Here is an 11,714-nt window from a genome sequence, read left to right as displayed (position 1 = left end):
AAGAGGTTGGAGGAAAAAAAAGCTAAAAAGCTTAAGACATGTTACAGAATCTTGTAGGTCGCGATTAAGATAGAAAATCTACAGAGATTAGTCACCGAATTATGACCACAAAAACACCAGAAATCTCACATACAGTGAGAGGTTGAAAAAACCTAACACAGCAGCTAACTCATTTTCTTTCATTTGAACTGTCAAACAAGGAAACTGCTCAGACCCATATCTTCTTTCTCCTACTCTCCAAAGAGAGAAGAATGATTGATCATCAAAGACAGTCAGCAGTGTCACTGAAGCAACACCAACTGTCAGTTTCACACTCAGGAGAAAACGCTACACCTCTTCCTCATGAGTTCCAGTGCTTTACATGTTCAGAAAAACTTCCCTAGTAATAAACTATAGAAATAATCCCTGAAAGTATAGTCTTGTTCTGTTGTTTACAGCCTCTGCTGGCTTTACATCTGCTGCATACTTTTCGCTAATGGCAAGATAGTTTCGCTACTTCTGATCCCATTAGGAAATCAATAGGAAAATCGATTGCCAATAACATGTTTTTGAATACTATCAATTACTTAACAACACATTTTAACGTTTAAAGTGAAAATGAAATTTTAAAAAATTGTTTCAATTTAAAAAGTTGAAAACCAAGCATGAAGCATAGTGCTGAATGACAGCCAATCACAACCTGAATTTTTAAAGTGGGAAGTGTTTGCTCCTGTTGTGGTTCCCCCGCCTGTAATCTGGTAATCCCAGCGTTTTGAGAGTCCATAACGAGGCCCAGGTGGGAGGATCCTTTGTTCTATGAGTTCAAGACTAGCCTAGGCAATATAGCGCAATCCTGCCTCTACCAAGGGGGGAGAAATAAAAAATGAGCTGGGCATGGTGGCACCGCCCATAGTCCTAGCTACTTGGGAGGCTGAAGCAGGATGATTGCTTGATCCAGGAAAGCTGGCTGAGTTCAACGACGTAGTGAGCTTTGATCACCCCACTGCACCCCATCTCCCAGATTCAAGCGATTCTCCTGCCTCAGTCTTTCAAGTAGCTGGGATTACAGGCATGCATCATTATGCCTGGCTAATCTTTTTTTTTTTTTTTTTTTTTTGAGATGGAGTCTTGCTCTGTTGCCCAGGCTGGAGTGCAGTGGCACAATCTAGGCTCACTGCAATCTCCACCTCCTGGGTTCAAGCAATTCTCCTTTGTCAGCCTCCTGAGTAGCCTGGATTACAGGCGCCCACCACCATGTCCAGCTACTTTTTGTATTTTTAGTACAGACGGAGTTTTGCCACGTTGGTCAGGTTGGTCTCAAATTCCTGACCTCGTGATCTGCCAGCCTCAGTCTCCCAAACTGTTAGGATTACAGGCGTAAGCCACTGCACCCGACCTGCCCGGCTAATTTTTGTATTTTTAGTAGAGAAGGGTTTTCCCCATATTGTCCAGGCTGGTCTCAAGCTTCTGGCCTCAAGTGATACACCTGCCTTAGCCTCCCGAAGTGCTGGGATTACAGGCGTGAGCCACTGCCCCTGGCCGAGGGTCCAAGCTTTCGAAGAAGCTGCTGCTGTGCTTCCTGTTCCGTATGCTTCTAAGAATATTAATGCGCGATTGTTTATTGTGAGTTGTCAGGCCTCTCTTTTTTTCCCAATCCAATCTATGACTGCCAGATACATTTCATTTTTTCAAAGTTAACTTCTACTTACCCTTTCTTTTATTTCTTTGTATTTTATTATTATTTTAATTAATTAATTAATTAATTAATTTGAGACAGAATGTCGCCCAGACTGGAGTGCAGTGGCGCAATCTTGGCTCACTGCAATCTCTGCCTCCCAGATTAAAGCCATTCTTGTGCCTCAGCCTCCCGAGTAGCTGGGATTACAGGCGTGCACCGCCACATTCAGCTAATTTTTGTATTTTCGTAAAGACAGGATTTCTCCAGCCTGATCTCAAACTCCTGGCCTCAAGTGATCCGCCTGCCTTGACCTCCTAAAGTGCTGGGATTACAGGCATAAGCCACTGTGCCTGGCAGAAATTTTGCTTTTTGACATGATTTTAGAATGTGAGGCAGATGATGTTCATCACATACAAACAAACAGGCTGCCCAAGAGAGAGTCCGTGATTCCACTTTACCCATGGACATTCCACACTGCCTCGAGGAGTGAGGATGTAGGTCAGAACTGCTACATGCCAGCTCCTTAATCTTGGATTTGCCATCCTCCAGAACCATGAGCCAATAAATTTCTGATCATTATAAGCTGCTCAGTCTGTGGAATTCTGTTATAGCACAAAATGGACTAACGCTCTGTTATCCGGGATGATCTCGAGCTCCTGACCTTGTCATCTGCCCACGTCATCTGCCCATCTCAGCCTCCCAAAGTGTTGGGCTTACAGGCGTGAGCCATCATGCCCAGCTTATAACATTATACTTGATTTCTTCATTGTTAAATCAAATGCTTATAAAATTTGTAGGACAGTGGAAAACTTGGGTCTTAAATTTTCTCACATTGCCAGAATTCCCCATGAAGCAAGATGAAAGGATTGCATGAAACCATAGTCAATCATAAAAAGTTGAGTGAATCATTTGTAGCCAAATCATTTCAGAATCAAAATCATAAAAATCCTTTCAAATTTAATTTTACAGCAGAGTTCTATTTTCTGCACTCTGTGAGTGTGTTTTATATATTTGATAGGAGTTGTGGAATGAGCATCTGGTGGCAAGGCTGGAAGGAAGGTTGCACGCTGTCTGGGCCTTTGTGGGACATGGTTGGGTCTCCTCCCTGTCTGTGATGGAGATGGCTAGTAGCTCCCTGACATCTACTGTCTCCTCTATCCTTGAAACAGGGCTCCTGCAGCTGGGCGTGGTGGCTAACGTCTGTAATCCGTGTAGCACTTTGGGAGGCTGAGGCAGGAGGATTGCTTTGAGTCCAGGAGTTTGAGGCAGGCCTGGGCAATAAAGCAAGCCTTCATCTCAACAAAAAATAGAAAAATTAGCTATGCCTGTGGTTCCAGCTACTTTGGAGGCTGAGGTGGGAGGATTGCCTGAGCCCAGGAGGTTGAGACTGCAGTGAGCTGTGATTGTGTCACTTCCACTCCAGCCTAGACAACAGAGCAAGACCCTGTCTCAAAAAAAATGAAAAAGAAAACAGAGCTTCTAGACAGTTGTTCTCAAAGTGTGATCCTTGGACGACAGCAGTAGCCCTGGAAACTTGACAGAAATACAAGTTCTCAGGTTCCACTCCAGCTCTGCTGAGTCAGAAACTACGGCGTTTGGCCCAGCACTCAAAGTTTTAGTAATCTCTCCAGCTGATTATGATACTTGCTCATGTTTAAAACCAACTACCCATACTCTCTGAGGGCAGCAAAATAATTCATTTCCCAGCCTGTCCTGCAGCTAGGTGTGGCCACTGGACCAAATTTTAACAAGCAAGATGTAAGTAGATGTGCTGGGACTTCCAGGAAGGTGTCTTAAAGTGAAGAAGCCCTTTAGCAGGGCGTGGTGCCTCACGCCTGTAATCCTAGGACTTTTGGAGGCCAAGGTGGGTATACTGCTTGAGCTCACGAGTTTGAGACCAGCCTGGGCAACACGGTGAAACCCTGTCTCTACCAAAAAATGTGAAAATTAGCTGGGTGTGGTGGTGTGTGCCTATAGTCTCAGCTACTTGGAAGGCTGAGGTGGGAGGATGGCTTGAGCCAGGGAGATGGAAGTCGCAGTGAGCTGAGATCACGCCACTGCACTCCAGCCTGGGTGACAGAACCAGATCCTGTCTCAAAACTAAAAATAGGCCTGGCGTGGTGACTCATGCCTATAATACCAGCACTTTTGGGAGGCTGAGGTGGGCGGATCCTCGGTCAAGAGATTGAGACCATTCTGGGCAACATGGTGAAACCCCATCTCTAGTAAAATTATAAAAATTAGCTGGGCATGGTTGCGTGCGTCTGGAATCCCAGCTACTCAGGAGACTGAGGCAGGAGACTGAACCCGGGAGATGGAAGTTTCAGTGAGCCGAGATTGTGCCACTGCACTTCAGCCTAGTGACAGAGCGAGATTCCATCTCAAAAATAAATAAATATGAATAAAAATAAGATAAGCCCTCCTTTGGCCTTGTCCTCCAGCTGCTGGGCTGGAATACAAATATGTATTGACTGGAGCTTAGGCAGCTGTTTTGAATCACGAGGAGGAAGCCTAATCTTGAGGGCTGATGGATTGGAAAACTAGTAAGATCCCAAGTTCCTGAGACTTCGTGGTATTGCCATAAATGAGAAAGCAATAACTTTTTTTTTTTTTTTTAAGACAGTCTCACTCTGGAGTGCAGTGGCACAATATTGGCTCACTGTCATCTCCATCTCCCTGGTTCAAGCGATTCTCCCACCTGGGACTCCTGAGTAGCTGGGATTACAGGCACCTACCACCATACCTGACAAATTTTTGTATTTTTATTTTTATTTATTCATTTTTTTTTTTTTAGACAGAGTCTGGCTCTGTCACCCAGGCTGGACTGTAGTGGCACAATCTCGGCTCACTGCCACCTCCATCTCCCTGGTTCAAGTGATTCTCCCACCTCAGACTCCTGAGTAGCTGGGATTATAGGCACCTGCCACCATGCCTGACAAATTTTTTTATTTTTATTTTTGGAGACAATGTTTTACTCTTGTGAGGTGCCCAGGCTGGAGTGCAGTGACACAATCTCAGCTCACTGCAACCTCCTCCTCCTGGGTTCATGCTATTCTCCTGCCTCTGCCTCCCAAGTAGCTGGGATTACAGGTGCACACCACCATGTCTGTCTAATTTTTTGTATTTTTAGTAGAGATGGGGTTTCATTATGTTGGCCAGACTGGTCTTGAACTCCTGACCTCGTGATCTGCCTGCCTTGGCCTCCCAAAGTGCTGTGATTACAGGTGTGGGCCACTGCGCCTGGCCAGTTTTTCATATTTTTAGTAGACACGGGGTTTCACCATGTTGGCCAGGCTGGTCTTGAACTCCTGAACGCAGGCGATCCACCCACATCAGCCTCCCAAAGTGTTGGAATTACAGGCGTGAGCCACCGTGCTCGGTCTGAATTTTTGTATTTTCAGTAGTGACGGGGTTTTGCCATTTGGCTGGGTTGGTCTCGAACTCTTGACCTCAAGTGATCCACCTGCCTTGGCCTTTCAAAGTGTTGGGATTACAGGCATAAGCTACTAGGCCCTGCTTTTAAGTAAGTGTTATTTTGTTTTCTGTTATATGTGGCCATCTCTTGATACATGAGCTGGGTCCCCCTCTTGAATTCAAAGGCGGAATCAACAGGCCCCTGATCTAACTGTTCTGAGCCCTGGAGCCTGGGTCCAGACCTGCCTCCTCGGCCTCCTCCTGGATGGTGGGCTGTGAGGGCAGTTACTGCATTGTCCATCCCTGTCCCCAGCTCTGAGTCCCTTACCGTCCAGCCTCTTCTCCGCTGACACCAACTGTTGGAGTTGGTTTCCCCAGGCCTCTCAGATTCTACCTCTAAATGCCAGCAAAGGAATGAAATCACACACCGGGAAAGCCTGTGGGAGGCGGAAGTTTCCCAGAGCGGGCCTTAGTGGAGACGGGACTTCTGCAAGCAGAGAAGGGAACCACAGCAGCACAGGCAGAGCTGCAGAGGCGGCAGAGGGGCTGGAGGGCAGCTGCACGGAGGGAGTGGGAGGGAAGTCAGGACAGACTGTCCACAGGGACCTCGAGCAGGGCAGGCAACCTGTCCTTCAGGCAGGCAGGTTTTAAAAAATAAACTTAAAAAAATAAAAAATAAATAAACTTTAAGCTAGGTGCGGGGGCACACGCCTGTAGTGTACTCGGGATGCTGAGGCAGCAGGATCACTTGAGTCCAGGAGGTTGGGGCTGCAGTGAGCTGTGATCACACCACTGCACTCCAGCCTGGGTGACAGAGTGAGATCCTGACTCTGAAAAATAAGTTTAAAAAAGAGTTATTTATATCTTCTGGATATATGTCCTTTATCACATATATATAGTGTGAATATTTTCTCCCAATCTGTGTCTTTTGATATAGGCAGTTTAAAAAAACCTGAATGCATTTAATCCTTCCAAAGGCTCTACACTATTTTAGGAGAATGAGAGGGCTTCAATCTGTTACACACAGACTTAGAGTGACATGTAACAGAATTACATCTAGGTAAGAAGCAATGTGATGCTGGGCTCCTTGGCTCACGCCTGTAATCCCAGAACTTTGGGAGGCCAAGGAGGGCGTATCACCTGAGGTCAGGAGTTCGAGACGAGCCTGACCAACATGGAGAAACCCCGTCTCTACTAAAATACAAAATTAACTGGGGGTGGTGGGGCATGTCTGTATTCCCAGCTACTCTGGAGGCTGAGGCAGGAGAATGACTTGAACCCTGGCCTGGAAGTGGAGGTTGCGGTGAGCTAAGGTCGCACCATTGCACTCCAGCCTGGGCAACAAGAGCAAAACTCACTCTCAAAAAAAAAAAAAAGAAAGAAAGAAAGAAAGAAAAGAAAAGAAAATAGAAATGTGGTGCTGGGCGCGGTGGCTCACGCCTGTAATTCCAGCACTTTGGGAGCCCAAGCTGGGCGGATCACCTGAGGCAGGAGTTCAAGACCAGCCTGGCTAACATGGCAAAATCCCATCTCTACTAAAAAATGCAAAAATTAGCCAGGTGTGGTGGTAGGCGCCTGTAATCCCAGCTACTCAGGAGTCTGAGGTAGGGAGAACTGCTTGAACCTGGGAGGCGAAGGTTGCAGTGAGCTGAGATCATGCCATTGCACTCCAGCCTGGGTGACAGAGCAAGACACCATCTCAAAAGAAAAAAAGAGAGAAGCAATGTGTTAGGTAAGAGGTAGGTAGGTGTGTTTCTGAAAAAAGTGGCGTATTGACTAAATCTACGTGAGTTAGTCCTCTGAGGGTGGCCGTTTGCGGGACCGTAACATCTAAGTGGGAGAGAGCCAGGTGTGTGAGTCATCTGTGTGATATTATTATTATTATTATTATTATTTTGAGACAAGGTCTGACTCTGTTGCCCAGACTGGAGTGAAGTGCTGCAATCTCAGCTCACTGCAGGCTCTGCTTCCCAGGCTCAAGTCATCCTCCCCCAGCCATCCTCTTGGTCACTACTGGTGACACTGTGCTGAGTCACAGCAGCACCTCACCTGCCAGGACTTGTTTTTCATTTCCTTAATTGGAAAGTACAGAATCAGGGGCAGATAAGTAGCTGGGACTACAGGCATGTGCCACCACGCCTGGCTAATTTTTTGTATAGATAGGGTTTTACCACATTGCCAGGGCTAGTCTCGAACTCAGGAGCTCAAGAGATCTGCCTGACTCAGCATCCCAAAGTGCTGGGATTACAGGCATGAGCCACCACACCCAGTCATGTGTGGATATTGAGTCACACCTGTGTGAGAGACAGCTGGGTGTGTGTGTGATGTGTGAGTGTGTGTGATTCATGAATGTGCATGCCATCCACTTGGGGAACATTTGCATGTGAGTGATGTCTGTATGTATGTGTGAGACGCCTGTGTGTCTGTGGGACATCAGAGTCATTCATTGGACATTGCAAAGGACCCTGGTGGGGTAAGGCCTCTTTCTTACTGAGTTCACAGCATGAAGTGCCATAGGGGCCTCCACCTGCTGGCGACCCTGTTGCCATTACTGGGTAGGGCGTGCCTGAGAATAAAATCACCAAAGAAAGACAAAAACCTTGAGATGGTTGAGCACTGGATCTAGCCATACCTGAAGCTGTCCCCTGGGCTTTTTAGCTGTGGAAATCGGCCTCCCCGCTTCTTCAGTTAGCCCCTTTCCTTTTACATTTAGCTGGTTAGAGCTGGGTTTCATTGCAAAAGTCCTGACTAATACAAACACTTTTGACAGAATGTGAATGGGGAAAACCTTCTGTTTACTATTTCAAGCAAATACAAGATATGAATGCACCAGAAGGAGGTGCACCAGCCTTATCCCCTGGAGGCCCCAGGAAGCAAAGCCACCAAGGCAGCCCTTAGCACCACCAGGTCCCAGTCCTTAGGCCTCTCTAGGAGGGGCTTCCAGAGAAGCGGGAAGAAAAAGCTGCTTGCAGAATGGTGGCATAGGTGCTCTCCAGCTGGGGCAGTGCAGTGCAGGCGGCGGGGAGGTCAGTGAGCCTGAAGTTCGGCTCCGGGTGCCCCTCCCTCCAGTTTAGGGGAGGGATTTAGAGAGGCCGAGCCAGAGATAAAAGGTTTGGAGAGTGTTTCATTTGCAGTCTTTCATTCACAGCTCATATAATGATGATGTCAACCTGATTCTGGCTAGAGGCCCGGGAGATGCCTCTTTGTTAGGGAGAAACCTGATGAAGTTGAGTTGGAGGGTACTTTACTGGGGATTTTCAGACCCTGATTCTGTACTTTCCAATTATGGAAATGAAAACAAAAGTCCTGGTGGGTGGGGTGCTGCTGTGAATCAGCACAGTGTCACCAGTGGTGCCCAGGAGAAAGCTGTTGAGAGCAGGATGTCGACAAAGGGCTCAAAGCCCAGATCTTGGCTCAGTGCTGCCACCTGGAGGAGGAGGCTGCCACGGGGGCCTGTGTGTGGGCTGTGCCCACCTTGCTGTGGCTTCGGTTTATTCACATTACCATAAAATGTGATTCTACTCCATCCACCTCAACAGTGACGTGAGGTAGGTGGCCTTAGCCCATTTACAGATGAGGAAACTGACAGAGAGAAATAACTTCCAAGGTCTTACAGCTAAAAATAGTAATGCTAATATATGATACCATCACCTATGACAATACTCCTTTTTTTTTGAGATGGAGTCTTGCTCTGTTGCCCAGGCTCACTGCAGCCTCTGCCTCCCGGTTCCAGTGATTCTCCTGCCTCAGCCTCCCGGGTAGCTGGGATTACAGCCATGTGCCATCACACCCAGCTAATTTTTGTATTTTTAGTAGAGATGGGTTTTCACCATGTTAGCCAGGCTGGTCTTGAACTCCTGACCTCAGGTGATCCGCCTGCCCCAGCCTCCCAAAGTGCTAGGATTATAGGTGTGAGCCTCCGTGCCTGGCTTACAATACTCCTTATATATTTAGAGAACATATGTATTATAAATATTTAACCTACATAGCATAGTGTCGCTTATTGGATACTAAAGCAGGACTTTGGTAAACTCTTAGCATGCAGTAGGTCATCTACTGTGGTCACCCTATGAGGTGGGTGCTTCGCCATTCCCAGCTGTAGCCCCAGCCCTCAGCACTGGGCCTGGCATGACTTAAGTGCTTTATTGATATTTGTTGAGTGAACGAATGGAAGTGAAGGTCAACTAGCAAGGCAGCCAGGGCAGCTACAGGCAGCCTGATTTGGACAAGTAATTTTATTTTATTTTTATTTTTATTTATTTATTTTTGAGACGGCGTTTCATTCTTGTTGCCCAGGCTGGAGTGCAATGCTGTGATCTTGGCTCACTGCAATCTCTGCCTCTCAGGTTCAAGCAATTCTCCTCCCTCAGCCTCCTGAGTAGCTGGGGCCACAGGTGCCTGCCACCACGCCTGGCTAATTTTTAAATATTTTTAGTAGAAATGCGTTTTCCCCATGTTGGCCAGGCTGATCTCAAACTCCTGACCTCAGGTGATCCACCCACCTCAGCCTCCCAAAGTGCTGGGATTAGAGGCGTGAGCCACCGCACTTGGCCCATGGATAAGTAATTTTAAAAGCCCAGGAAACATTGACCGTTCACTTGAACAAGCTACAAATGATGGATGGTGCCTGGTGTTGGTGAGGTTGAAGAGACGTGGATGCTCTCCCACTTTCCTGGTAAGACTGTAAATTGGTACAAAATTTCACGGAACAAAATTTTAAAAGGGCATATCCTTTGACCAAACAAGCTTACGTCTAGAAATTTAACGTGAGGAAATATTTGGGCAAAGGTGGAAAGACAGGTTATGTATTAATAGTAAAAATTGCCCAGAATGAGGGATTAGTTAAGAGAAAATAATGGTTCATTCATATCACAATAGCTCATAATCACTGTAGCTAATAGAAAGTGGTTGTCAGCTGTGTGCCAGATAACTCACTTGGTCATCAAGACACCCCTATGAGGTAGGTGCTGTTATTATTCCTATTTTGTAGATGTGGAAACAGGTATAGAGAGGTTAAGAAATTCATCGTGGTCACACAGCTGGTGAGCAGAGAAGGAATTTCCATCTAGGTGCTGGTTCCCAAGACGGCAGTCTTTCTTTTTTTTTTTTTTTTTTTTTTTTGAGACGGAGTTTTGCTCTTGTTACCCAGGCTGGAGTGCAATGGCACAATCTCGGCTCACCGCAACCTCCGCCTCCTGGGTTCAGGCAATTCTCCTGCCTCAGCCTCCTGAGTAGCTGGGATTACAGGCACGTGCCACCATGCCCAGCTAATGTTTTGTATTTTTAGTAGAGACGGGGTTTCACCATGTTGACCAGGATGGTCTCGATCTCTTGACCTCGTGATCCACCCGCCTCAGCCTCCCAAAGTGCTGGGATTATAGGCGTGAGCCACCGTGCCCGGCGGCAGTCTTTCATTCATGGCTTATATAATGATGATGTTGACCTGAATTCATCAACATGGAATCATGCCTGCAATGAATTGTTACAGGGAAAAGGCAGGTTGGAAAACTCCTAGAGTGGCTACCTCTCCACATGGGATAATGGCAAATACCTTTTTAATTTTTTCTTCTTTCTCATGTGAATTTTTTTACAATGTGTAAATATTATTGTGCTCACAAAAGACAATGAAGTTCTTTTTTTTTTTTTTTTTTTTTTTGGAGGGGACGGAGTTTCGCTTTCGTTACCCAGGCTGGAGTGCAATGGCGCGATCTCAGCTCACCACAACCTCCGCCTCCTGGGTTCAGGCAATTCTCCTGCCTCAGCCTCCTGAGTAGCTGGGATTACAGGGATGCGCCACCATGCCCAGCTAATTTTTTTTTGTATTTTTAGTAGAGATGGGGTTTCACCGTGTTGACCAGGATGGCCTCGATCTCTTGACCTCGTGATCCACCTGCCTCGGCCTCCCAAAGTGCTGGGATTACAGGCTTGAGCCACCGCGCCCAGCCGACAATGAAGTTCTTAGCTAGGGAGGCTGAGGCAGGAGAATTGATTGAACCCAAGAGGCAGAGGTTGCAGTGATCTGAGTTTGTGTCACAGCACTCAAGCCTGGATGACACAGTGAGACTCCGTCTTGGGAAAAAAGAAAAGACAACGAAGTTCTTTTCATTTTGGAGCAAAATGGAAAAAGGAGAAAAGAAGCCGGGCACAGTGGCTTATGTCTGTAATATCAGCACTTTGGGAGGCCTAGGCAGGTGGATCACTTGAGGTCAGGAGATCGAGACCAGCCTGGCCAACATGGTGAAACCCTGTCTCTACTAAAATTATAAAAATTAGTCGGGCGTGGTGGTGCGCACCTATAGTCCCAGTTACTTGGGAGGCCAAGGCAGGAGAATAGCTTGAACCTGGAAGACGGAGGTTGTAGTGAGCTGAGATCATGCCGTGGCATTCTAGTGTAGTCTGGGCAACAGAACAAGATGAAAGAAAGAAAGGAAGGAAGGAAAAAAGAAAAGAAAAAGGAGAAAAGCCAGAGGATGCGGGGAAGGACTCAATGATAGAAACGTCCAAGGCCTCCTTTCTGGTGACCTGGCTTTGGTCCCTGCTGCCTCCCACAGCTAGGCCAGCTGCCTTCCTCTTCCACTGGGTAAAAGGGGAGCCTTTTTTTTCTTTCCTGATGGCCACACAGGCAAGGGCAGAGAGGTGGCTG

At 46.9% G+C, this 11,714-nt stretch overlaps 1 non-coding gene across 1 annotated transcript; it reads right to left on the bottom strand.

The window, feature by feature from the left end:
• Positions 1 to 203: 203 nt before the first annotated feature.
• LOC116543563 lies at positions 204 to 421 on the bottom strand. Its single transcript, XR_004265615.1, has one exon. It is a non-coding gene; the product is annotated as a small nucleolar RNA U3 (small nucleolar RNA).
• Between the last annotated feature and the right edge of the window lie 11,293 nt (positions 422 to 11,714).

This window comes from Sapajus apella, unplaced genomic scaffold (genome assembly GCF_009761245.1).
Source record: "Sapajus apella isolate SASKATOON/1434 unplaced genomic scaffold, GSC_monkey_1.0 scaffold189, whole genome shotgun sequence".
Classification (NCBI taxonomy): domain Eukaryota; kingdom Metazoa; phylum Chordata; class Mammalia; order Primates; family Cebidae; genus Sapajus; species Sapajus apella.
Note: the sequence above shows the minus strand (reverse complement) of the source record. Positions and strands in the feature narration are given on the sequence as shown.